This window comes from Fistularia commersonii, chromosome 7, assembly GCF_037954325.1.
Source record: "Fistularia commersonii isolate RoL2024-O1a breed Wild chromosome 7, RoL_Fcom_v1.0, whole genome shotgun sequence".
Lineage (NCBI taxonomy): Eukaryota > Metazoa > Chordata > Actinopteri > Syngnathiformes > Fistulariidae > Fistularia > Fistularia commersonii.
This window is the reverse complement of record NC_141290.1, coordinates 12,763,178-12,789,698: the sequence shown is the minus strand read 5'-3', so window position 1 is coordinate 12,789,698 and position 26,521 is coordinate 12,763,178. Positions and strand designations below refer to the sequence as shown.

Genomic DNA, 26,521 nt, shown 5'->3' with positions numbered 1-26,521 from the left:
GTAATATCTTTGGGTCTTATTTTTTATCGCATACATTATGTGACGTATTTCACAGGAGCTGTGGCATAAACATGACACTTTGTGACCTCTTTTCACGATGATTATTTCAGTCAGCGATGTGGCCCAACAGATAGGAAACCGCGTCCACACAGTGGATTTGTGACGAACACTAGCAGCATCCTGACATGACTCCATTTCCCCCCCCACTATTGGTTAGCATTGAAATATTTACCAATAGCGCTGGCAGACTGAGGTAATGATCCAGGTCAGTGGAGATGATGATGACAGCACACAGCTGTGGGAAAAGACCCAGTGAGAGCACATCCTGTGTTAGATCATAGGCTCTGTGTTTTAAAGGGGTGGGATTGTTGCTGTAAAATGTAATCAGCATAATAATGACCGTTTCTCCATGCTTAATAACAGTGATGTAAGAGGAGGGGGACGGATTCTGTGGCATCTCCCTAAAGAAGACAAAAAGAGGACACGTTATGTTTCTGCTGTACGAGCTTTTCGACGCACCTCATCTCATTGTATTGCATAATGTATTCACTGGGAAAACAAGGGGGCTGCTAATATGCATGTCATTTGGAGGATTTGTGACAATTAACAAGACGTGACAATCAAATCCAATAACCGAACAATGAATAACACTTTAATGCTAATGACCAATCGGTTCATCTTTTCTACAATTCTAAACAAAAGCGAAGCGGAGCGGTGGTGCTCAATGAGGACAGACTTCAAAGCGTGCATCCTCATTAGAAACATTTCCCCTTTGAAGAGACATCAGCGGTCCTCGGTGAGAAATCACAGATGGATCTCTCTTAAAGCTGTGTTTTCCTCCCATCGGGGCTCCTATAATCCGAGAGACATTATCCAAATGCAGTGTTTTAGACTTTAAATATGCTGAATTTGGAGCTCACAACAGGAAAAGCAGAACCGTGCATGTTTAAGTGTAACAGATCCCCGTTTGCACGAGTGAGGACCTTAAATTTTGTAGACAGCCTTTGTTTGTAAAGAGGTTTAGTGCTTGAACTCATTGTGGCTAAATTATACCATAAGACACGGAAGATGTTCTTGATTGTGGGTTTAGACTATATAATTGAAGCCTGTGGTTGTAATTAGATATCCATTTAATCAGTCTACATATTTCCTGTTTAAGCAATGGCTCAGTATTTTATGATTCAGTCTATGACCAGACTCAGGACATCAACAGATGATAGTCTTACTGCTGTCTGCCGTAAATGTGATTATAAAAGAAACTATCCTCTGACTCCATGATTGCAGAAGATTCAATAAATCTAACAGGCTTTTGTCATCCTCGACCGTTATGATTATCATTTTGAATGCAAGAAATTCACTTTGCAAAGAAGTAAAAGTGTGCTGTTTGGTGTCAGTGTAGTCAGAGTTTCCTTCAGAATCACAGCAATTTGCTGCGGTAAAGCCGTTGACTGTCTGGCAGCAGAAGAGTCAGTCCAATAGTATGGTGCACGAGGTTGTTCCATTGTCTGGCTGAAAGTATTACGATCAACTGCACTGTGAGCTGCAGTGGAGCAGAGAGTGTTATCATGTGCTGCTCTGCAAAAATGGGATGTAAATGAAGGCGAGACATGATTTAAATTGAACATCAATGCTTGTATGCACCAAACCCTGTTTCCCACATATTTCTAAAACACATATATTCATATATATTACTAAATAGGCCATCTGCCAGTGCAATAACAAATAATTATGGATACACATATTTTTTGATATAAACCCCACCTAACTCACCACTCAACATGCCTCCCATACCTCTACACACCTCTCTCCCTTCATCCCTCCAGTGCCATTATCCCCACCATATTATTTATAGTTATATATACACTTACTGAAGTGCAATATACCTGGTCACAGCATGTGTACCAGAGCTTCTGTTTACAAAAGTATTCCTGATTGCCCCAGTCACATTTCTCACTGCATTTTATTGATATTTATTCAATATATTATTATTATTATTATTATTATTATTATTATATTGTTGCGTTTTTGCATTTCTTTTTCTTTTGTTTTTTATCCTACACCATGGAGCAGCATTCCAATTTTTTTTGTTTCTGAAATGCAATGACAATAAAAGCTATTCTACTCTATATGACCTAATATTTATGGAGGATCTGGGGTGGGAGCTCAAACACAATTTTTCATTGAAAAATATATTTCTCAAGACTTGATTTTATCTGATTTTGGAAGGGCTTACAAGGATAGACAGTCACTTTGGAGCCAAAATCTGCAAGTTATTTTATTCATTGTTCACCAACTAATACATTTTCTAATATTTGTTGTATCCATATAAATACTGAAATTTGACATTTTTAAGTCTGTTGTGTTCATGGAAGGTGGTGTCTCAGATTATTTCCAGGCTAGAGGCAGAAATTTAATGAAGTCACTGATGGTTGCCTAGCAGCCCCACAGTAATAAACAACATCCACTTCTCGGTAGCACTCATTCTGATGCAGTTAGTTCCTTTTAATTTGTTGATATTGATAAGATTCAGTGTATCTGCTTTGGTATGGAAAATGAGATGACTGATACACAATAAGGATAAATTCAAATTGATTTTTCTGGCATAATAAGTTTTAATTTCAATATTTTTTAATGTGTATGAAAAGCCTCTGAGTACCATGTTGAAGTATGTCATGAACACTTGACAGAAAAAAATGACACATAACTCTCAATTTAGTCTTAAATAGATACATTTATAAGTAAAACAATTGTTTACATTTTGTAAGCATTTCTTTTCTAATTGTTCATGGTCTTTTATTTTTTTAACTTATTGCTCGTACTTACTTTTCAATTTTGAAGAATAATTTCTCTCTCAATGGAGGTCATTGCTCACAAATGTTCAGATTATCTTAGTTTGTATGATAACCACTTACTTGGATATAATTGGTATGATATTATTTTAGATATTTTAGATATTTTAGATATTAGATATTTAGATATTAGATAAAAAGCAAGTATATAAACATGATGGCAGAGGTTTTGTGTCCAGAGGTTGACTTTTGATTTGAGAAAAGCCAGGAGTCAGCAGAGACCTTTTACAACAGCACGCCCATAATCACCTCATAATAAGCAATAAATATGCATCACTTTCAATCTCAGGCAACATGTCATGGCAGTAAAACGGGTTGACAGTGTTTCTCCATCTTTCTATGCCGGTGAAATACTGAGCAAAATAACTGCCATCTTTATGTTAATTACTGCCATGTTTATGCGGTAAAACAGTTAAAGTAATCTTTCCTTTTCACGATTTTTGTTTCATTTCACTGAAGTATAAAATTCAATCAAAAGGCATTTTGGATCTTTCACAATATAACTGTATTGTATTGCATTCCAATGGTTAACTTGTAATTCACACAAGATATCCAGTCAGTTCACTTTCAAGCCGGAATGAAATTGAACTAAAATAAAAGAATATTCACATTGTCTACTTACCATTATGAATCATTGACAACAACAACAACAACAACAACAAGAATAATAATAACAATAATAATAATAATAATGATAATGATAATAATTATTATTATTATCATTATCATTATTATTGTTATAGTTGTGGTAGTAATAGTAGTGGGTGTAGAGCTAACTTTTCAATAGGTTCAGCCAAACAAAACCATTAGCAACCATTAGCATCACTATGAATAAATATTAAAAATATTCCAGCTTCTTGTACTCTTGTTATCTTGAGCAAACACATTTGTGCAAATGTGATGAAACATCAGCCATGTAGGGCTCATTTCTGGAGTAAGCAGGGCTTGCAAAACACACCCAGATACACTCCGAGAACACATTGAAGACAGATGAGAGTGACACGATGATTCAGAAACACCCGCTTAGACTTTAAACCTGTCATGTTTGATACCTCTCACATTTGTCCTTTCAGCACATCTCACTTAACAAACACGGAAGAGATATTGGGCTCAGTGGCTGCTCCAGCCACATGAAGGGGAAGAGCAGCCTCTACTTCCTGCCTGTGCAATTGCCTTAGTTCAATGATTTATGAAAAGGAGAACAATATGCACACAGATGGGGCATAGATATAAATATTCTGACCCATTACATAGCGTCAAAACTCCTGCTACCTTCAGGTGGTCCAATGCAATCACACAGAGGAAAAGGCCTCCCAATATTTCAAACAGTATAGAAAAATTGTTTAAGAATATTGGCGCTGTGCTGTAGTAATCTGTTTTCATTAACTGACTTGAACTTGAGATGTTCCTCTCTTTGCAGGAACATAAAGGACAGTGATATAACTCTTATTTTTTTTAACAGTCCAGAGAATTTCAGCCCCAGGATTGGACCATGCTGTTATCAGGTGATCACATGCTGTGGTTACCCAGGACAGTTGTGGTTGGAGCTACTTCCACCTGATCCAGCTGGCAGATTGCCAAGCAGACACATCAGTGTAATGTTTTCCCTCCCGGGAGAGTTTTGAGCAATTTTCAGTCATTCAGATGTAATCCTCTATAAATTATCATTTCACGATCATTGTTGTTTGGTGGGGTCGAAAATCACAGTTGCTTAGATTTGCAAGGTGTTTAATCAGCTAGGCATGGATGATCTATTAGATATGGCCTTTCACAGACATATCCATATTTGTTTGTGAGTGCATAATCCTGAACAAAAGACAATACCAGGTACACAACTTGATACACAACAAAACTTGCAATTTGTCCCCAGCATAATGATAAAACTTAATAATTCTACTTTCCATTTTTTTTCAATTTAATCAAAAGTTGCATATGTAACTGATACTACCAAGTCCTGCAGTTTTATGGCTCCAGCTGTCAGCCAAATTTGGAAATCTCATAAACACTGAGACAAATAGCATAATCAAATTTGATACCTTTTAAGGTATCAGGCGGAAGAAAACCTTGAATATTTTTAAAATAAAATGTGATAATTTCCTCTTTTTATTTTGCTACGACACATTTACCATAATTCCTCAGGGAAAAGAGGGTTTGCTCATCTTGATGACCTTGGATTTTAGTTCGCACTGTCTTCACTTCAAACAACCAAATTAGCATTTCCTCGCCTGAGTATTTCTGTCTAGCTTGAATTCAGTGCATCCATACCATTATGACCGACCGTTGCTTCATTGCATCATTCCAGTGTCGGAAAAAATTTTGGGCTATAAAATAATCGGTCTGTGTGTCATGTTCAATACACACCGAAAAGCAGGAGGCTTCATCTTGTAGCTTGAGCATTTTGTAGCCTGAGGCCGAATCACATTGAAAATGATGTACTCAACATGCCAGAAAAGTGTGAATCCCAGTGAACATTTGTAATCAAATTTGGACAATTAACTTGTGGCATAACTTAGCACCGTCATATGTACGTAGGCATAAAATGTGAACTCAGAAGAATTACCCGTCCTCCCGAGAGCTGATGAGACATTGCATCATTTACGAAACCCCCCAGCCAACAAAGAAAATGTGAGACCGCGTTCTTTTGTTTTCAGATGGATGTCTGAAACATTTTGCCATGGCATTTTGCCTATAACTATAAGCTCAGTTCTCTCTTCGTATTCAGCGCAGCACTGTGTGTTCTGTGTATGTAAGAGATCAGTTAGTTTTGTTTGAATCCTGCTGCTGGCTGGCAACTTGTTTTTAATACATACTACGGAGTCAGCTTGAGCAATATTCACATATAATCTTCAGACAGTTTGCAGAGTTCCATCATTTTAAATTAATTAGCAAATGTTTAAAAATTATTATTATATTATATTATATTATATATTATTATATTAATTTCTTAGCAGTCTTTACACTGGCTGGTGCCGCTGGGCACTCACCCAAAGCCATACATAGACAATCTAGTAAAGGAAGTGATTTGGTTGCAAAATTCAAAAGACGTAATTATCGTCTTCAACAGCAACAACGGCGATTCACTGTTTAGAAATACCCTTGCGTACTCTTACAACAACACACGTTAATAATCTCATGGAATCCCACATCCTTCACTCCTCTAAGACGTTGCTGCCTGATATGCATGTTGCTTGTCTCTCTATATATAGGCATCATTGTTATGCAGGAATACCTTATGGATGAACATGCATAAAGCATTTGTTGTAAAGTAGTTGTCAGTGAGGCTGCAGTACATTGTGGAACAATCAGTCACTGTGCATCAACTGATACCATCATATACCATGTCTACATCCAGTCAAGCCATAATGCATTCCAGCCCCGCTGTGTCGTAGTGATGGAGTCACTGATGTCGGGGGAGGGGGGGGGGGGGGGTTGTTCTGTATGCTATGCTGCTGCTGACATTTTATCTCTTCTCATGCACCCTCATGATACAATCTAGGAGAAACCCCCTCCAAAGAAACCCAGATTAACCAACATTTCTTGTTTTTCGATCAGCCGGTTTGTGCATCTGTTGTTGTTGGCTTGGTGAAACATTCTCAGGAGGATTCATCCGCACTTCTTTTTTAATGAGCATTTGGACAACCGTACCTGTCCTATGGCTGATCCTCTGAGGATATAGGCATCAAAACAGGATCCCCAAGCTGAGGAGGAACACATGAGAAATATTGGCATTGTCTCAAGAATTAAGATTTCAATAAAGGAGGATTAAATATTCAATCAAACCATTTAAAAGCACTAAATGATGAATGTTGTTTTCATCAACACAACACCACACAGGGTCACTGATCTGACAATTAAATACAGAATAAACATTAATTCATTTTATTACCTCGTCATTCTCTTACTAAAGCCTATTTGTCTCTTTTACAGCCATTTAATTTTCTAGAATTTATGTATTTTCTTGCAGTTGTTGTTTTTATTGTTGTTGTTTTTTAAACAACAACAATTAATCTAATATTAAATGCAAATGGAAAGTTTGCAGAAACAAAACGCAGAAAGAATGAGAAACTCAAGTATACCCAATAGAAACATAGAATGATGCATGATTTAGACCTGCTGAAGTTAACCCTTCGCTGGACATTAATAAATACCTATATAATCACTGTTATCATCATAAATGCTACTGTTTATAATCTTTTATAGTTTAAGTTAATTTTGTAATTCCACAGTAAATCCACAGGAGAGCAGCAGATCAATTCACTCCTGGCCAGCTTGGAAGTTCTGAGCCATCTTGTTTCAATTGTGAGGACATTCAGCAGCAGCACTGCTGGACTGAAACTGATACCAGTTGGTTCATTGAAAGTGACAGCAAAGCTTACTGATGCTTGCCTTCTTCACCCGCTCATTGGAGAGATTGAGACCTGAGTGTGGATTTCAGATATTTGAACCAAGAGTTGCTTCAACCTCACACCCTTTGGTCTTGCCGGCCAAGGAAACCCTAAGTTTTAAAGAGTTTGACTTTGCTGATTTTAGCCACCGGACTGAATTATCAATATGTTGTCCCAGGGTGAGTGATAAGGGCTGCTGATGCTGGTTGATTAAGAAGAAAAAAGAAAGTATTTTTCATATATCCTGTCTACAGGATTTAGACATATTAAGACATTTAAGGTTTTTTTTTTGTTTTTTTTTAGTAGATGAGTTGTTCAATGCACATCGACATTACTTTATAATGTTTAAAATTAGGTAATATTCAGTATTCAGAGGCCTTCCACAAGCAGAGGGAGAGAATAACAAGGTTAACTTTTTTTTTGTACTTGAAGCTGGAGAGTAGGCCTCCTGCATGGACACCTGACAGTGTTTATCCAGCCCAGATTGCTTTGCATTGCTAACCAAACATGATCAAACATACAGTAAAACAAACCCAACAGCACAAATCTTTGGATTTCAAACAGCCGAGGTTGTCTGGGCTTTCTATATCTGCTGCCAACATTTTACATTCCCGCTTTCCGCTGTACCTGTGTGTGGGCAATATCAATGTTACACACCTGATATAAGAGGCTGTAAGGGTAAGGGGGACAAAGAGGCTTACATTCAGGTAAGGTAAGTGCAGTTTACAGGTCAACAGACCTGAATCTCCAGACTCACACACTGCTTCATTGCTATATGAAGCAATATCAAGCAGAGCCCACTGGTCCAATTTTACACGGCCATTATCCAGTATCCATTCTCTATCAATCACAGTCTGCTATGGAAGCACATCAAAGAAAGTAGTAAAAAACACAGAAGGGATTAATGTCATCATGTCAAAGATCACAGAATGCACACACCCCACGCCGGCCCTCCCCTACACTAATCCTTTGAGGGCCCTGTAAAACCTCACACACGAAGAAGAGATCTGTCCCAGAGCACCATCTTTTCTCAGCTTCTCTGCTCAAGCTGAGGTCTCAGGTCATCTTTCTCAAGGCCTTTCAAATTTCCCTAAAGCATTTTCTGAAAACCTAAAAAACAAAAGAGTCTGTCCAAAGGAATGGGTTTAACCATAATAATTTTGTGTATGGAATAATATGTAAACTTCTGTAATACATGTTTATGTTGCTTGAACTTAGATCCATCATGTTTGGACTGTGTTTGTGTGTGTTTGCGTTTTCATTTATTGCTATAGTTAAGCACAGATTTACTATTGAGACCATACTGGCAAACTCCCAGGCAGCTCTGGCCTGAAGGAGCCTCAGACTCCTTGAATTAACTCAGCATGTCACAAGCTCTGTGGAGCAACTAGATTTGAATTACTTCCTTTGGAGGAAAAACATCTTCAAGAGAAGAAATTCAAGTCCTGTTGCCGTGAAAAGATTTCGACATGAATTCAGGAAAGGCTTTTACTCAACTTCATTGATTTTATTTTAAAATATATATTTCACTTAAAGAAATAAACTGATTATCTTTGCTAAATTCCAAGACAATGTCTTAGTATTACAAACCCAAAAATTCAATTTGGGTCTAGTTTTGTGCTAATACGAGGGACATTTCTTCATGAGTCCTATAATTTTCAAAAAGTGAAAAGAAAAAAAGACAAATGATTAGTAAAGACCTGTGATGGAAAAGCCAATATAAACCAGGATTTCTGTTTTTTATTGGTCCTTTAGAAACCAAGTAGATGCCCTCTTGGACAAATGGGAAGAGAAACTTCCGTTTGTCTCCAGTTTGCACTTCTGGACTTCCATTGTCACATACCAGCACAAATATCCCACTCATACAGTTCAGTATTATTCATAGAGAGCTCACAAAATGGGGCAAAAAAAAGTATGTTTTTGAACTTTCCCACATTGCACCCAAAATATCACAGACCATTCTGCTAATTCCCCATGGGACTTCACACCAATTAAAAAGATTTTTCAACACATCACAAAAAGATCCTCTCTCCTCCTTTTTGGAAAAGTCCTCTAACTGCTTACTAGACGATATATCCAACATCAATCTAAGTCTTTTCCACAGCCCCAAACCCCACCAAGAAAACTTCAGCATCACAAGTAATGAGTACCACACTTGAAAAATATAGCGCTCAATTAAAGCAAAAAACTGTACCCATAAAAAAATAACCCATCCACATATCTATTTATTTATTTTATAAAATGTATTTATTCATCGATTGCCTCATCTGACTACCGTGTTCCCCCCGTTGCACCCGCCCATTGTTATCAAATTTTATAGATGATCATCATCATCTATTAAAGAACCTAATAAATCACACAATGTGATTTCTCTCACCATGTTTGGATGCATATGATATTAAACAGTTTTTTGATGGATGGATGGATGGATGGATGGATGGATAAATATTACCACAATAAGAACAATTCTAACACTGACTGATGCTACCCGATGATACCTGGATGGATGGATATTCATCAGTGTTTTAAATTCATTGTCCTTCCTCCTCTCCCCTTAATTCAGGCTAATTCCTTTCCCATTGAGGTTGATCGAGCTGACGCAACCTCTGACATCTTCTCATGCACACACACACGCACCCAACCACCCACCCACACACACACATACACACATACACACACAGACACACACACACACACACACACACACAAACACACACACACAACTCCAGACTGATTCAGAAGTACACTTGATCAACGAATAAATGAAAGTCATCATGCCCTTAGTGTCTGATTGCATCCGTTGATGTCACCAATTTCAAAATGAAGACATGATATAAAAACAATTGGTAGGTGCCATGCAGCTGTCAATACTGTGGTCTCACACCACATATTATGTGTGGAGTGTCCTCATCTCCATGCCTAAGTGGGTTCTCTTCAAATTCCCTGTTGTCCTCCCACAGTTAAAAAACATACAGTACATTAACTGAATGCAAAAAAGTTTGTGCGTGTGTGTGAATATGTGTATACACACACACACACTTACACATATACATATACAGTATGCATATATGTAATTTTAAAAGTTGAATAGGGAATGAATGCCTGTGTGTGTTCCAGTGTGGCTCAGTTCTTGACAAGTGACGGTCCATTTTACCTTCCCCCTCGTGACCCAGGAGCAAGATACACATTGTTATTATTAATTATTATTAATGAGTGAATGAATTAGTACCTAGTGTCAAAATGACACAACGTGCCCATGCTTATTGAGATTAATTCCACACCGTGTAAAAGAAACCATAATGACACAAGGAACCTTGCACAAACATTTTCTGCATTTATAATAAAACAGAGCCTTCTCCGTGGAGTTTATCTTATACGCACGCATTTCAGAGTAACGATCCATGGGAGGAAAGAAGTGGAACAATAGAATCTCCTGTATGGAGCAGATTCCTCTATGAATCAGGCAAAGACACCAAATTTATTCACAAGAGATAAAGTTAACCTTTTCCAACAAATATTGCTTTTATTCCAGTGAGAGGGAGAATTGCAGAGGAGGAAGGAAAGACAAAAAGAAAACATAGTGTGAGAATGCTTATGAGGGTATATTTGCTATACAGTATCTAAAAACGCTTCAAGTCACTTTCATTTATTCTAAGTGCGGAGACAATGCTCTGTTCTTTGTGTTTTTTTATTTTCTGTCTGGGGTCTCTGCAAAAACAAAATCAGAGAAACATTAGGGGGGGTGAGGGGAGAACTGTTTTTGGCCCTAAACACTGTGACCGCAGCACAATGAGAGAGAAAGAAGAAAAAATCTGATACTGTGTGTGTGTGTGTGTGTGTATGCCTGGGTGCATTTGAGGTTCATGGTATTGAGGGTTCCTAAATTCCTAAATTCAAAAAGGAAAAAATTGCCCGGAGTCCCATGTGTCTGCAGCCTTTGGTCATATTTGATTAAAGTGATTGGTCCTGGAAAGGTGAAGACTTTCTCACTGTCATTTGTAAACTACAATCAAAAGTTTTCAGCCTAATAATAAACAGATGGGTTTTCTTTCCATTTTCTTTTTTCTTTTTGAAGTGGAACTAGAATACACTAACTTATTAATGTCCACTTTGGAATGTAAGAATTCTCCCCATATCCATTCAAGCACCTGAGCCAAGCAAAGCTCTACTCTCCAATAAGTTTAAGGCATGACAAGGCTAAGATCCTTAAGCATGTGCTTTCCACAGAATACCTAGGAAAATAGATTTATTTATTTGTTTTTAGAGATTCCACACCAAAATAAGATTTGAAAACAGGCAAGATCACCTGTTGGTCCAGTGCTGATTTTGTATGGGCATGAGAAATAATATTTAAAAATGGGATTTTAAAGATTTTTTTTAAGATTATTGAAGAATATTGATCATTGATTTTTGAATCAGAATCAGAAACTGAGAAACTCAGAGAAACTGTATTTGCCCCGAGGGTCGATTGAAGGACACATGGGTTAGCATAGCCTCCTAGAGCAGATCCAATCTCTACAAATATACAAAATAAAGTTAAAATTGATAGATAAAATAAAGGTAGAATAAAAATAAAATAAACATAAGACAAATATAAGGTAAAGAAAGAAAACAAAGTGAAAAATAAAGTGAGGTAAACTCTAATATTTGTAAATAAACCATAAATATGTGTAAGTGGCTGAATGTTATGTAAACGGAGGTTATCTTTGTGATTTTGTAAATATCTGACTTTCACACACTTCATTCCTGATGACATTAGATTAAAGTCATTTGGCAGACACTTTTATCCAAAGCAACTTACAAAAAGCAAAATTCAGTCACCGAAGATCTGAAGTACCAGTAGTCGGAAGTCAGAAGTGACCACTCAACCAAATAGCCATCTCAAAACCATATACATACATACATTCATTTCTTCATTTTTTTTGTTTGTTTTTGTTTTTTGTTTTTTTTCGGGGGGGTTGGTGGCTAAGTGCGATCAGTGGGGTAATGCTTGATGAAGAGGTATGTTTTCATCTCAAGAGGCATGTTTTCAGCTCAGCCCCTTGAGAAACAATCCAAGTGGCCAATGTGATTTGTACGTCTAGCATTTCCTGTATATCATTTAACTTATGAAGTCAAGTATTCACAAGTCAGTCAAATCAGTAAAACTAAACAGCAGTCTTCTACAGAGTTCATTCAGAGAATGGGTGCTTGAGCTTTTACAAAGGACCCTCTACGAAAGATCTCATTTCTGATAAAGGGTCACATTCCAATCGCATGACAGAAAAACGTCCATATGTGACCACGGTGTCCTCTGTCAAATTATATTTTCCACTTATTTGGGTATACATCGCCATTTAACACAAAACTACAGCGAGGTGGCACAGAACCAATGCTGCAGGGCATCAGGCATGGGAAACTGGCCAATTTAGAGATGTTGAGAATGTGGAGAATGGCAAACTCACAAACCCTTATTGTGGCTGAATGCCACGTTTACTGACGCACATCCTCTGACACCGAGCACTCGCAAAAATCACTGCCTATTTAAAAATTTCAATATGGTGATGTATAAACGCATGGAACAACATTTAAGCCAGCCGGCAATAAACTGCTACATAATAGCTATTCTACAGAATAAATTGGTTTCTACCCCACACAGCACAATTGGATGCTCAACGGCGCTCAAAGCTGACGTGAGAGATTCACAGTTCAGTTCAACATTCAGTCCTTTTTATCTCAGATTTCTTAAATTTCAATACCAACCAATCTGAGGTTACATGTTATGGGGAATTTAGAGTTGTCAATTAACCCTGTGTATTTTTTGGGACAGCTGGAAGAGGCCAGAAAACCCCAGAGGACCCCCGCAGTCATGAGGAGAAGATGCAAACTCTACAGTGGCACACTGGAATCAACCCTGGTTAACTACACTGAAACTCTGGGTCACAAACAGGTTAGTTAGTCAGGTTTTATGGGTGATGAAAAATCGAAGACGGAGAAATAAAAATAAATGAAACATTTAAATGTCTAAAACTGCAGTGGCTACACTATGGCTCTATGGCTACACTTTACACTGGCAGCAAAAAACTAATAAATGTTTGGTTGAAACTTTGGTTTTAGGGTTCTGCACACCTATGGTGTAATGACCATAAAAATAAAGAAGCTGAATTGTATGATTTTCTCTCTTCAGAATATTGTTGTCATCTACGGGAAAAAAACATGAGACAGGCTAATCTGGCTTTTGAATATGCTTCCCTTTCCATTATAGTGCCGTAACACAAACCATTCAGAAGTTTCCAAGAGTGGGAGAGCTCATCTGTCAGCCATCAGTCCTCTCAGAGCAATGCAACCTGCCAACAACCACAAATAGAATGAGACACTAGTAAACAAGAGAGAAAACATCCCATGATCACCATCACACAGCTGTAAACACAGATGTGCACAGAATTGTGTCATGAAACAAAGGAGCGGTACAGTGTAGGGGGTTCTGCACACGTGACATGCACACATTAAAAGACGGTCTATTAAAAGACACGAAGCTATAAAGCTATTTACATTTGAGATCTAGGAGCGAATCCTAGTTATACACCACCCTCAAATTTCATTTTAGATGAACTAACAGCTTTCAATGAGATGCAGGGGAAACCAGTGTTGTTATTTTTTTTTTTCTTTTTTTTTAATTCAAAAAGAAATTCAATCCGAAGTAGAAATAGTCTTTTCTGCCAGAGACAACACAGGCATTGTCCTGCAGTGGAGGGGAGGCTTTTCTGAAAGGCTATCTGCCTGGTGGCCCCGGTGCTGCAGGGCCGGGTGGAGCAGAGGTCACTACGCTGGTCCGAGCACAAATCCATCAGATCACTGATCCTGCAGATCACAGACACTCAATCAGACATAATCCGCCCAACAGGCATGTACACTTTAGAGGTTTTGTGGCTTTTTATTTTCAGTACTTTCAATTTAAGACAGAAAGGTCATCAGTGACTGTCAGACATGTGTAATATTAGCAATTTTGTAGGATGTTGCAATGGTTTATTCCCTGGTACTGTATCACTTATGCCGACATATCAATGCTCCGCTGCTTCAGTAGCTGCTGCATTGAGGCTGACGGCCTCCCATCGTGCAGATTTCTAGCGCTAGGACAGACACGACTTTGAAATAGCACACTCATGTTACACAGCTTGGGGCTTCATAAAAAAATGAAAAAGAAAAAACAGGGAGTGATGATTTAGATAGAATAAATGGCAGAAAAACATATTTTGTAATTTGCAAAAAAATGTGGAGAGGGCAAATTAAAAATCAACTTTTTGCTCACAGAGCTGGTCCAGTTCAGATGTGGGAAGTATAGTACTGAAGAGGAACTGTTTTATGTTTGGAGTACAGCATATCTGTCTCTACGGAAGAATCCCTTAAGTTAACAGAACTCAAAACCAGGCCAGAAGAAATACTGTGGGTTGCCACAAAGCGACCCCACTTGAACTGCTGCCTCATTTTTTTACTGAACTGAAATGTACTTTTCCACTGCTCACTTTACTGCACACAGCATCACTGATGTGAAAATAAAATAATAGATAATTATGTCTCTCTTATTTAAAAGTACTTTTTTTAAAGTAATGTTTTAGGTAATCTTGAAATTCCGAAGCATATTTTAACATTTTTACAACTCCACTGTTACATTTCTGAAAAATGAAAATAATCCTGTCAATGTATGGGTGTAGCTGTTTTCTTGATCAGCCAGTGTCAGTCAGCCAGCTGGTGACAATGTGTGCCATACTAGGAGATTATGGCAAAACTAAAATTTTTGCACTGGCACCAGGGGTCTTGGGTGGAATTGGTCTCAAACAGGTGGTTTTGGAAACACTGTTTTGTGTGAACATTGTTTGTATTAAGACTGAATGTTCTTATTTTGAGGTTTGTTATGGATTACTGCTGGCTACTGGAAAGAAGCGTACCCAGCAGCACACCCCGTGAGCATCTTGAAATAGATCTCCGCTCTTACTTGATACAATGCTATAACTTTTACCTTTTTATTAAGTATGTTTCATATGATATGACTTCTTAAAGGGCATTGTAAATTGTTAGGAACTGGTTCTCCTGTTTGGAAAAACTGAATATTCATTAACAACATGTGACATACAGATAGGACATTTCTATGAAAGACTTTGTTCAGGTTAGGCTAATGTTCTAATGTTTTTCTTGCTATTTCTAATACAGGCTAAACAGACAGGTGCTTTTCACTTCATATTTACTTTTTTTGTAAATTGTCTTCATCATCTTGAGTGGCGCTTAAATGTTTCCAGGATAAAGCCTTAACATCCAACTCTGCTTTTGTGAGGCTGATTCACAAAGATTATACTTCCATTTCTGTAGGTAATCAAATGTGAATGTTTCATAGAATGGAGATTAGGACCTTCCATTTCCACAGTCAGCCGCCTCTTCAAATGCTGGGTTTGAGTTGATGCGGCTGATAAAGACCAGATGTGAATTTTCATATTTTCTCCCAAGGAATTAAAATTTACAGTATTGCTTGTCAAACTAGACAAAATAGACAAAGTGATGTCTTTTTACCACGTAATGTGACACAAAATACCATTCACATCACTTGTACTTTACATTCTACCAAACAAGGTCTTGGTTTTGGAAAAGCTTTGTATTACCACATTCTTTTTTTTTTTTTATGTCCGTAGCACATTACATAACGTATCTGTCATAAAGTGGTACAGTCATGTTTGCTGAAACTCATACTTAATGATAAACAATGTGAGAAGACTACATGTTGACGGATATACGCAAGTAATGTGGCTCAAGCTACTGAATCCTTGTTTTAACACTTTGTGTAATGTAGAACTTTGAATTTCTGTTTTACCATCAGACACAGGTTGGATTGGAAGAAGACTAAAATCACTTTCACATCATGTCACTTGGACCTATAAACATAACGCAAAGTATATCCAGTATCCGTTCACACAAGAGCAGATTTGAAAGGTCAAACTACAAAAACAGCCAAAAAAAATACAGAATACATTTTCTTTCTGTAAACATTCACGAAGCACTTTAGATGGCCTTTTATATACTTTAAATGTCCAAAATCAAACAAATGTAGGCCTCAATTATTCTATTTTTTGTATCGTCTGTACATCATGGAAAAGATTCTCTCAAATCCTTAAACTGTTGTGGAATTCAAAGACGGTGGCAATCATCATCATAAGAACAAATAAATGGAAAAACAGGGGTCTATGTAAACCAAAGAAAATTTAGTTACATAATTCCTCATTGCCAAAGACTCATAGTGTTCTCTTTGCACTATTAAGCAACCTGAACTGTCAAAAATGTGATCTAACTCTTTATTACATGTCCAGTGTAGTTCTCAGAATGTTTTGGTACCAGGCTGTATGGCCTTAATTGTTACCCATTGTGCCACACCAGATCCCAGATTTAAATAATGAGTTAGAAACATGGACAAAAATAAACCACAAAAAAACAATAAAATAACCACAATAACAAAAGAAAATGAAAAACCAAACAGCAGCTTTTTGTAACATGGCCAAGACTACTCTCAGAAACAGCTATGCCATGAGAAGTCCAGAGCAATAATCAAAGCCAGACAGTAATCCACCTGTAATATCGCAAGCAGATTTTACTTCAATATGTTCTTATGAGGATCCAGATGTGTGAGCCTGGTAGTGACGTAAATATGAACTCTATAAAACCCTTATTTTGAGTTAAAAAAAAAAAAAAATTGTGTGTGTGTGTGGGGGGGGGACTATTGTGAAGACAATCCACTGGCAGTGACCTAGCTGGTTGTGAGGGTCAGGTGTGAAAGAAAGGCCAGAAACCAGAATCCCTACAAACACAGTACGACAGATTGCTTCAGGAGATGTTTTCATTTTTAGAGTTTAGAGCATCTAGCTCTGCCTTAAACCTGATATGCTATGAAACCTTATCCAGTGAAAGTGTGGGTGTTGATAAAATGTCATTTTGTTTCATGAAATACTAAAGCATCTGCAATCTGGGAAAACACAGGCCTGCATTGACTTTCACAATAGAGGGGCCAGCGGGTAGATAGACAAATGGGTAGATAGATTCCAGCTTTATATTAAAACTATACTGTGATTTAACCACTGTTAATATACACTGCTCAAAAAAACTAGATCTGAATGAATCAAATACTTATTAAATACTTTGGTCCTTACATAGTTGAATGTGCCGACAGCAAGAAAATAAATAAAATTTCAATGGAAAACAAACTAATTAACCCATGGAGGTCAGGATTTGTAGTCACACTCAAGATTAAGGTGGAAAAGACACTACAGGCTGCTCCAACTTTGATGTAATGTCCTTAAAATAAGTCAAAATGAGCCTCAGTAGTTTGTGTGACCTCCATGTGCCTGTATGGGCTCTCAGCAAGGTATGCTCCTGATGAGGTGGCAGATGGTCTCCCGAGGGATCTCCTTCCAGACCTGGACTAAAGCAACCAGCAACTCTTAGACAGTCTGTGGTGCAACATGGAGAGACATGATGTCCCAGATGTGCCCAATCGGATTCAGGTCTGTGGCAGGCCAGTCCATTGAATCAGTGCCTTCGTCTTGCAGGAACTGCTGACACTCAAGCCACGAGGTCTAGCGTTGTCTTGCATCAGGAGGAACCCAGGGCCAACCGCACCAGCGTATGGTCTCACAAGTGGTCTGAGGAGCTCATCTCGCTACCTAATGGTAGTCAGGCTACCTCTGGCGAGCACATGGAGGGCTGTGCGGCCCCCCCCAAGGAAATGCCACCCCACACCATTGCTGACCCACAGCCAAACTGGTCATGCTTGACTGGAAGTTGATACAATGCTATAACTTGTCATGAGGATGTTGCAGGCAGCATAACGTTCACCACAGTGTCTCCAGACTCGATCACATGTGCTCAATGTGAACCTGCTTTCATCTGTGAAGAGCACAGGGTGCCAGTGGCAAATTTGCCAATCTTGGTGTTCTCTGGCAAATGCCAAACATCCTGCACGGTGTCATGCTGTAAGCACAACCCCAGACTGTGGATGCTGGGCCCTCATACCACCCTCATGGACTGTTTCTGACCGTCTGAGCAAATCCATGCACATTTGTGGCCAGCTGTAGGTCATTTTGCAGGGCTCTGGCAGTGCTCCTCCTGTTCCTCCTTGTACAGAGGCAGAGCTAGCAGACCTGCTGCTGGGTTGTTGCCCTCCTACAGCCTCCTGATGTACAGGCCTGTCTCCTGGTAGCCCCTCCATACTGTGGACACTATGCTGACAGACACAGCACAGGTAACACTGATGTGTCATCCTGGATGAGCTGTACTACCTGAACCACTTGTGTGAGTTGTGCACTCTGTCTCATTCTACCACTAGAGTGACCGCACCGCCAGCATTTACCAAAACATCAGCCAGAATGCAAAGGAACTGAGAAGTGGTCTGTGGTCACCACCTGCAGAACCACTCCTTTATTGGGGGTGTGTTGCTAATTGCCTATAATTTCCTGTTGCCTATTCCATTTGCACAACTGGAAATTGTGCAAATGGAATTATTGAAATTAATTGCCAATCAGTATCGCCTCCTAAGTGGACAGTTTGATTTCACAGAGGTGTGATTGACTTGGAGTTACATTGTGTTGTTGAAGTGTTCCCATTATTTTTTTTGATCAGCATGTAAACATTCCCGTGAACAAGATTTTAGACATTTAAAATTATATATGTAGAGAGAAAGATGAGACTTTATATGCTTTAAGACATGACTGAAATTAAGAATTAAAACCAAAATGTCCATCTAAATATTAAAAATCTCTTTTCAAAGATATTATCAGCTGTTTTCCATGCAGGAATTCTTATCATCAGAGCAGTTAAAAAAAAGTTAATACCGCACGGAACACCAACATATTCAAGCAAAATAAATTAACAATTTATCCTTCATTGATCCCTTGTGAGGAAATTCATTCTCTGCAATTAATCCATCATGGATGGGCCATAGCAGTAGTCTACAGTCCATCAGCACAAGGGGGGCAGTTAGGGTTCATTGTCTTGCTCAACAACACCTCAACACACTTGGAGGAGCAAGGTGCTCAAACCAGGAATGTTCTGTTCCAAAGACAATTTCTCTACCTCCTGCACCATGCATCCTAACACAGAGCCTTGTGGCACTACACAGGTGATTGACGCAGTGGAATTGGACATTGGATCACTTTTCCTGCCTTTAATTTTGATGCTTCAAATGCAGCAACAATTTCAAAAAGTACTCGGTATAAATAATGTTGGCCTTATTTTGGCATGACTTTCTTTGAACTTGTGTAAATCTGTTTTTAACCCCGTAATGCAATTTGAGAAAACTAGATATTTAGAAAATTGCTTTTGGTGCAGAGAGGCAGGCACTAGGACCCAAAACACTTCACTGTCAGACAGAACTAATGTCTCTGGGACACTTACTCTCTCACTTTCAGTAGAATTTTCAGCAAGTGCAAGACTAAGTAAAGACTGTATGATCTAATTGACAAAGAATGTTTTCTTGCCCTCCTTGGCATTCTGTGGAATTGGACACAAACTGGAATATATTTTAATTCCTTTGGGGTCATCACGGGAGAGAAAAGGGAAGCTTTTGCTGAGGTAGAGGACTATTTCACTTTCAACCGTAAAAACTCCTCTCAGCTATAGTAACACAGTTTAATAATGAAAAGAACAAAAGTTGTATTACTTGCTTTGTTTTTTTCCTTTCAACTTGCCAGTAAAACAAAGGAGGTTTAAGGGATTAAGTTTTTTAAGATTTACTTCCATCCAAGCCCAACCGGTAATGTCTTTAACGGGGTGGACCCGGAGAATTAAAAATGTTCCTTCTGTATTTCTACGATTGATACAGACACTGTTGTAGATCAGGCAGAAGATCGAATCCAGCCAGGAACAGATCATCTCCTCCATCCCCTCTGAAACTGTTGAAGCTTAGCCTCAGGCTCATCAGGTTACAATAGTTCCCATCAGACCTACACTTCAGTTCTTTGGCAAGGTAATATTCTCAAAGCATTCTTTCAGCAGGTCCTATATGTGTATGGTATGTGGGGTCGGAAGCATGGAGCTAGCTGGAGGATAATTATCTTGAAATTCGCCACAGAGTTAATTATTGTATTCTTAACTACATAATGACAGGTACAGATAATAGGTGAAAATAAGCCTTACCGTTCATTGTACATTTAACAAGACAGAGCATTCGACCCATGCAAAAAGACAAGTACCGGGAGGCTCAAAGTATAATGTAAGAAAATTAATGAAAAATTAACCGCAACATGAATAGTGAGGCTTCTTTTCACTCAAACAAAAGGGCCTGTAGTCAGTTTACAATGACAAAGGGCACTGACATCCAAGTGGGGATCGGACTATACGTAAAAAGTTTAGCCAAGTTTTCTTTGGAAAACGTCAAGAAATGACTTATTTGAACATGAGTTCCATCAGTCCATGACAACGGGCTGTACTGATCAAACATTTTTTCACTTTGCAAGTTTAAATTAATTATGCTTTTGGGAGACAGTAAGAAGACAAAAAGTGTCACATATTTCATAAATGACATATTACACTTTTAGATTTATTTTTGTATTTGTATTTCTATTTCTTTTTTGGCATATGCGCTTGGTACTGCAGGTTTTTGCAGCAGTGCGGTTTCCGTTGAGCTTCAGTTACCAATCTAAATGTTTCACCAACACCAAGAATGCTGCATGACTTTAAGAACAACCCCCTCTTGATGTATAAAGAGAACTGGGTACAGCATCTGATTCAGGGTCCTATTAACTGCAGTGAAAGCTGCTCAGTGTTGGTTTAGAGCAAATGTGGCCCATAGCATGATGGACGCCTTTGCCAAGTCAACTTCAAGCCTCTAATTAAGGTTATTTAATCACACAACCTTTCCAAATATTAAAAGGCTAAACTTGTTTTAACCCTGATCAGTCTGCATCATAAGACTGCTTTCAGGTTGTGTCTTTTTCACTTCTTTTACAGAAAATTTGATTGGAAGAATCATTTGATTACAGATTTGAGACTTTTAGCAAAGACTTGTGTGTCTGCAAATATAAAAGCATGAATATGACTGTTTGAATCAATGTTTTAGTCTCTCCAAGTGATTCGGTTAAAGATTTTGATTGTTAAATGGTTTAATATCTCATTTTAACAAGCTAACCTCACTGTCCTGTCTTTTTTGATGACTGAGCCATTTGTCGCGTACTGGGATGTAAGACAAACTTTAAATTAGCAGTTCAGAATTTTCCTTTGGAAATAGTGCATGACCGCCGCATCATGTCCAACCACAAAATGCACTTTAAATATTTCAAAGTTTTTTGATGTTTTCACTTTTCCATGATTTATTTTTCCATCTTATTAGTCATGCACGAAAACAGTATTCATCAATAAAGCTTTTAGAGGGTTTTTGCCAGCTGCCTGTAACTTCTCATTGACGAATAATCTGGTCCACAGGTGGAGCCAGGAACGAGCAGACCAAACTCTTGGTTAGAGAGATTGCATGGTCCATATTTGTCAAGTCAGTATGTTAAGGCTTCTGCATGTGTACACCAGCCAACAGCCAACACCTTCTTCAAATTAGCTGCACATTGCGCACTTCACATGCACATCCATTTATAGAGATTAGCAATCCTTCTAGATCCCCCTAGTTGCTTTTATAGCACCCTTGTTGTCTGTTCTGTTCACTGGAAAGAGCCGTTAAAATTCCTGTTGAGCTTTGTTTACCTTCTGAATTTGTTTGCGATTTTTTTTTTCTCCAACGAGTCCCCATTTTTCAACTCAGCAAAAAGCTGCTCAGCTCCAAAGAAACGCTCTGCTGGCTTCTTTACACACAATGCTTGCGAATTTGAATCACCACTAATCTTTGCATTTGTAAAATAAATATCATATCATATAAATATCATATAATATGCTATAAGTAGTTTGTGCTGCTTTCAGGTTCACAATGATGCTCCTCCAGGACATTTTTTGATGACTCCCTCTGTTGTAGTCTAGAGTTTGACTGAAAGTAACAAAATAATGAATTCTGTTGTTATCACCTACCTTTCACTTGCAGTATATCAATTAAAAAAATGATTGCATGTCATTTTCTGATAGATTAAAATTGTGTCTCCATACAGTTGTCAAAAAGACACATGGACGAATTATTTCTGTGCACAGCATTGCTTTAGGCCCCTGTATGCATGGAAGCATTCTGTGTCTAAAAGAAACAATGTGTCTGAAAAAAAATGCACATTTGATCTGACTACATTTTATAGAAAACATAGATGAAAACTTAAGTGTGCGAAGGAACATTGCAGGGCTATAATGGCTGGAATAGGAGTGAATATCATAGTTAATTTTCAACCATAGGTAACAAAACAAGGGTAACAAGACTGGAATGTTGAACAACTAAGATTGTAAACAGCAGCTAATTATAATAATTTGACAATTTTCCTTTTCTACTGGCCATCAGGGCAGTAATTGCCCGCAATTCCTTACTTTGCTGGCACCACGCAAGGTTAGCTGCTCTTTTCATATATAAATGGATCAACAAATGCAGTCCTTTTCACAAACATGTCCCATCACCTCTCGCACCCCCAGGGACACTTCTTTTCATGTATACCTGCTAGTATCCTGACAAAGGAAAAAGATCCTAATGGTTCAACATGCATTCCTGAAACAATATTATCTTTTTATCTGACGGCACCTGCCTGATATCAGTATTGCTATTGATATTCAATTAGACAAGTTTGGCTGAAGGGAGCAAACTTTAAACCACATGATAGACGTTTTGGTAGAAAAGCAGCGGCCATGAGACAAGGCATAGCCTGTGCCTGAGCTACATTAGTTCTCCTGACTGAAGTGCACAGGATGCATGAGCATCAGTAGAAGTGTTACTGTGACACCTTATTCACAATGTCAATCATGATACTTTCCGTATTATGCACTCCCAAAAATGCTCAATCCTGCATCTCAATGATGCATGCTCATTCCCCCTCAAACTTCCACTCAGACAGGGTTGGACTTTTCATTTAAAAGACTGCGGGGAAGGATAAACTTGTTTTAAAAAGTAACAGTGTGGTTATTTCCGCTATTGGGTTTTTAACCTCAAAGTGATGCCAAGAATGAAACTTGGCTATAAATCAGCGTCCTTGGTGTGTAATTCCATATCAAGCTTCTGAGTTGCCTTTTTTTTTATTTTCCCAGGTATGAATTATATTCTGCTTGGCTGGTTGTTTTTTCCATCAAAACAAAAACAATCTAAACCCCATATGACCAGATAAAGTTCGAAGGGTACAGACTGTCACATGTGCTTGATAGATATTGGACACACTGCCCTATATTTTGAATGACTACATAAGCAGCTATGAAGATGTAGAAAAAAATGAAATGAAATGAAAAGACAGCTGCAATAAAAGATTAACAGTGATCTCAGAAACTGTGACAGAAGCATGGTTTTCTGATTAAATTACACATTTTAGGCAAACATGAAAACATTCAATCGCAAAGGGAAATAAAGTCAGAAAAAAAGAAAACACAAGGAGGCAGACAACACTTAATGTGAACAGAAGTGACAGTTAAAATTTCCTGGCTCCAGACCTTTGGCATCCAGAGTGAAGCTAATGTGTAATGATTTTTTTTTTCAATGACAAGGCTCATATGTACATGCTCAACAGAAAAATAAAGTAGTGATCTGGGTAAATACTGCGCTGATACTTAAGCGTGGAAAATAGCAAATGGGTGCATTTATTTCGACACTTCTTTTCTTGGCGTGTGAAATCATTCTGAATTGATTTTAGGAATAATTGTTGATGCGATTAATGTCTGTATCTGCATTGTATAAATGAAGGCTGTGACTTTAGCTGTGTATGGACGGAAGACAGAAAATGTCTGGCAAAACAATTTCCGAAAGACAACTGTGAAGTCAATACAGCTCTCAGTTCAAGTCTAAATAGTCATATCTGATCTGGCATCTGCCACTGTAATGTCCTCCAACAACTTAATTATCCAAATTCCTTCAGACTGAACTGAGATCATGATTGGCAGTCATGTATCTAAAGACATCAGCATAGATTGTTTTTAAACTTACCTCAAAAATTAACAAAAGTTCATTTGCAAGACACCTTGAAGTTATATACAGTTCATCTCAGGCAAGGTCAACGAGCTTTAACAAATTAACGTCTGCCACAGTTTTGAGTGGTTGCCACCAGATGATGGAAACTGAGCAAAACACGCCGGCACCCCCTGAGTCCTTGTTGTCAGATTTTGCAATCTTGAGCGGAGCGCAGCCTGGTTCTTCACCGAGCAAGATGTGTATAGTTACATTGCAAACTGGGGTCAGCTGTGTTTTCTCAGTGCAATGAGACCAAACACAGCCACCAGTGAGTAATGAAACTGAGCTTGTTAAATCTGCCATCTACCATCTTCATGTGTTTGCGTCTGTCACCGCCAGTGGTTATATTTCATGTCTCTTGGTTGGGTCTGTATATGTCTGTACTCTTCATGCAACATTCCTTCTCTTACTGGTTTCACTTATGTTTGACAGAATTATTATCAGTGGGTTGCATGTAGAAACAGGTGATGAAAGCATCCTTCATAAAACTTGACGGGTCAACAGGAAGTTAGTCCTCTACTTATGGTCAAACTATTCGGATTATAAATACTTAAAGACAAAGCTGTGTTATAAATTCTGCAGGTGAACTTTATTTTTCTGTCATATCGCAGATGTAGCAGTCTGATATCAAGAGAGTGATACCTCCGAGTTTCATTGTATTGCATCACTGAACGCTTTGGATAAAAAGTCCTCCCTGCTCCGTCTGGAATTGGCCGGACTTCATTTGGTCTCAGTTCAGAGAGCATGTGGTCTTTAAGTCTTGATGCCAAACTTCCACACATCTGCCTTAAATGACATTTGACCCCTAAGCCCGGTTTCCTAAGTGAAGTTCGTACATGAACTGGAATGCTTCTCGCATAGATTATCTCTGATACAAATGGGATGTGGACAGAAAGGGGGGAAAAGATGTCTTTCCCTTGCCTGCTGTGTATCCAGTTTTTCTTTGACAAGATAAATCAAAAGGAATACGATGTTGAATTAAACCACAGCTTCAGCAGAGAAGCGTAGACATGTCTGCTAAGATGTAAATCTTGAATATAGTCCTGTGCGTTGCATACATCTCTAATGCTCATGCTGGCATTGAGGGAAACCATAACACTAATTTGGGAGCTGGTTATGTGCAAGCGACTTTTGAGTTTTTTGGAGAAGTCCTTTTTGGGTTGATAGTAAATTTCAATTGAAGAATTTAGAACTTCAGCCCTCATCAGTCAGAGACCTATTTGTTTCCACACTGCTAGATATTTCCTAGAAAAACAGCAAGCTAGGATACATATACGTGTGTGTATGTATGTACTCTATGTGTATGCATATATTTATATATACATATATACATGCACGTCATCCTAGAAACAGTTTAAATGATGAAAAGACAGGAGGCAGAACGAGAGGTTGGAGAGATGAGGATGTGGAGACCAGGATGGATAGGATCAGGAATGATTCTATCAGAGGACAAGCACATGTTAGATGTTTTGGAGAGAAGGTCAGAGAAGCCAGACTGAGATGGTTCGGTCATGTACAAAGGAGGGATAGAGAATATATTGGTAAACTGATGCTGGAATTGGCGCTGCCAGGCAGAAGGTCTCGAGGAAGACCAAAGAGAAGATTTATGGACGTTGTGAGAGAGGATATGAAGGTAGTTGGTGTGAGAGAGGAGGATACAGAGAACAGGGTTAGATGGAGAAAGTTGATTCACTGTGGTGACCCCTGAAGGGAAAAACTGAAAGAGGAAGAAGATATACATGCACATCATATATACATACATACAGTACATACAGTACATATATGTATGTATTTATGTGTGTGTGTCCATATGTATATGTGTATATATATATATATATATATATATATATATATATATATATATATATACATATAGATAGATAGATAGATAGATAGATTATTCTGCACACACGCACACACACACACACACACACACACACACACACACACACACATCGACACACACACACACACACATATACATGATATGACCAAAGGTATTCGCTCACCCATCCAAATAATCGGAATCAGGTTTTCCAATCACTTCCAAGGCCACAGGTGGATAAAATTAAGCACCTTGGCATGCAGACGGTATTTAGAAACATTTGTGAAAGAATGGATCGCTCTCAGGAGCAGAGTAATTTCCAGCGTGGAACTGTGATAGGATGCTGCCTGTGCAACAAATTCAATCGTGATATTTCCTTGCCCCTAAA

General features: G+C 38.4%; 1 protein-coding gene across 3 annotated transcripts in view; it reads left to right on the top strand.

The window, feature by feature from the left end:
* The window catches only part of ngfb (nerve growth factor b (beta polypeptide)), a 90,249-nt gene that overhangs the window by 54,412 nt on the left and 9,316 nt on the right, over positions 1-26,521 (top strand). The window contains exons 1-2 of one of the 3 annotated variants that reach the window (XM_086148840.1): positions 19,716-19,819; positions 20,070-20,213. The gene's annotated coding sequence lies outside the window, so the exon portion shown is untranslated. Of the gene's footprint in view, positions 1-13,043; positions 13,164-19,683; positions 19,820-20,069; positions 20,214-26,521 lie in introns of those variants that run through there. The other 2 variants (XM_086148842.1, XM_086148839.1) reach the window with 2 other exon arrangements.